Here is a 2,763-nt window from a genome sequence, read left to right as displayed (position 1 = left end):
ATGGTGATGGAGGATGTGAGGATGGACTCTATGATGGCTGTGTAAAAGTGCACCATCATTGTCTTTGGCAGGTTGAATTTCTTCAGCTGCCGCAGGAAGTACATCCTCTGTTGTGCTTTCTTGACGAGGGAGCTGATGTTCATGATAAAAAGGTGACATTGAAATTGTGGCGTTAATGGCGACGCAAGGAAAAATTTGGGTGCACCTAAATTTTGTGCTGGTGCACCTAAATAAAAAAAGTTAGGCGCACCAGTGCGACCAACGCAAAAAGTTAGTCTGGAGCCCTGTTTAGTCATTCTTTGACTTGTTAGCAGAGATTTCCACTAGATTTCTAACGATGGTTTCAAAGAGACAAAGCTGTCCAATATATCACTATTCAAACTGGCTTTATTCTAATGTATATGTACAATGTAATGTTTCATGTTTGTTTGGATTTCTATCATCTCTGAGTACTTTAAAAAGCGCTTTATAAACCCAATATATTATTATTATTATTATTATTATTATTATTATTATTATTATTATTACACACACACACACAAACACAGAGACACATGAGTTTGTTGAGGGTATATTATTATTATTATTATTATTGTGGTTTGAACAGCGGCAGCGTGAAGACGGTTGCCCAGGGAACCAGGATGGACGTCTGCACCCTCCTCTTCGTGGTGGTCTACTTCTTCGGCATGGCGAGTGCGGCTTGGTGCTGCATCCTGTCGGGCGCCATGGCGTGGGGCAGCGAGGCGGCGGAGGCCAGGGCGCCGTGCTTCCACCTGTTAGCGTGGGCGCTGCCTCGCCGTCCTGGCCGCGGGGCAGGTGGACGGAGACGTGCTAACGGGCATCTGCTACGTGGGCGTCCACAGCGTGACGGCACTGTGGCACTTCGTGCTGGTACCGCTGCTCAGCTACCTCTGTGTGGGCGCCGCCCTCCTGCTGGCGGGCTTCACACTGGCTCTACAGGATCCGGGCGGCCGTGAAGCACGGCAGCCGCGATACAGAGCAGCTGGAGAGGCTGACGCCGCCTTCACACTGGCAGTTGAAATCAGCTCCGTTCATTCATCAACAGCTCCCATCAGTTGGTCATCCGGATGCGTTCAAAAAATTGAACTCTTGCGAAAGGCTACGGACGGTTCCTATCTCACAACTCCAGCGTTGCTATGGTACTGATAAACACACCTGCTAATGCTAATTAGTTAGCTAGCAACAGACATCAAACTATTGACATTATACCCTATATCACATGTAACTATTGACATTATACCCTATATCACATGTAACTATTGACATTATACCCTATATCACATGTAACTATTGACATTATACCCTATATCACATGTAACTATTGACATTATACCCTATATCACATTTAACTATTGACATTATACCCTATATCACATTTAACTATTGACATTATACCCTATATCACATTTAACTATTGACATTATACCCTATATCACATTTAACTATTGACATTATACCCTATATCACATGTAACTATTGACATTATACCCTATATCACATTTAACTATTGACATTATACCCTATATCACATGTAACTATTGACATTATACCCTATATCACATGTAACTATTGACATTATACCCTATATCACATTTAACTATTGACATTATACCCTATATCACATGTAACTATTGACATTATACCCTATATCACATGTAACTATTGACATTATACCCTATATCACATTTAACTATTGACATTATACCCTATATCACATTTAACTATTGATATTATACCCTATATCACATGTAACTATTGACATTATACCCTATATCACATTTAACTATTGACATTATACCCTATATCACATGTAACTATTGACATTATACCCTATATCACATTTAACTATTGACATTATACCCTATATCACATGTAACTATTGACATTATACCCTATATCACATTTAACTATTGACATTATACCCTATATCATATTTAACTATTGACATTATACCCTATATCACATTTAACCGACGTGACATGTCAACGTCCTGGGCAACTTTTCTCCACGCAGCAGCCTTTCTATTTATATCTGTATAAGAGAGGATATAGAGAATTGTACATTCAGACACTTCGTCGTTCTAGTCTCTCTGACATTTTTGTGAGTTTCTTCCGAAGCTTTTCAACGGTGTAGTACGACGTCCGCTGGGGGCGTATTGCGTATTACGGAGCTGATTTCAACTGCCAGTGTGAAGGCGGCGTGATGCTGAGGATGGGCACGTTTGGCGTGCTGTACGCGGTGCTGGCGGGTGCCCTGCTGGCCTGCGGACTGTACGAGCAGGCCCTCCGGCTGCAGTGGGAGGGGGCGTGGCACAGGAGGACGTGCAGACGCTTCGGCGTGCTGTGCCCGGTCGGGACGGTGACCCAGGCGGTGCCGAGCTTCAGCGTGTTTGCCATCAAATACCTGATGAGCCTGAGCACGGGGATCGGGTTGGGACTCTGGGTCTGCTCTGGGAAAACGCTGCAGACGTGGCGCCGCTTTTACACGAGACTCAGGGAGGGAGGGGGGGAGACCACGGTGTAGAGGGGGAGAGAGAGTGTGTGTGTGTGTGTGTGTGTGTGTGTGTGTGTGTGTGTGTGTGTGTGTGTGTGTGTGTGTGTGTGTGTGCCTGTTCTTTGTTCTAAAATGTTCAAACTTTTCATTCACAAAATTGATTGATTTTTGATTGTTTATAATATATAAATAAATATGAGTATTTTTAAATAATTCACGAAAATAAAATAAAATAATATATTTGCATAA

The 2,763-nt window shown here is 42.9% G+C and overlaps 1 pseudogene; it reads left to right on the top strand.

The window, feature by feature from the left end:
• The first annotated feature begins 554 nt into the window (after nucleotides 1–554).
• On the top strand, nucleotides 555–2,544 carry LOC116059153 (annotated as a pseudogene).
• Nucleotides 2,545–2,763: the final 219 nt, after the last annotated feature.

Source organism: Sander lucioperca, chromosome 11, assembly GCF_008315115.2.
Source record: "Sander lucioperca isolate FBNREF2018 chromosome 11, SLUC_FBN_1.2, whole genome shotgun sequence".
Lineage (NCBI taxonomy): Eukaryota > Metazoa > Chordata > Actinopteri > Perciformes > Percidae > Sander > Sander lucioperca.
This window is presented reverse-complemented; position numbering and strand designations above follow the sequence as displayed.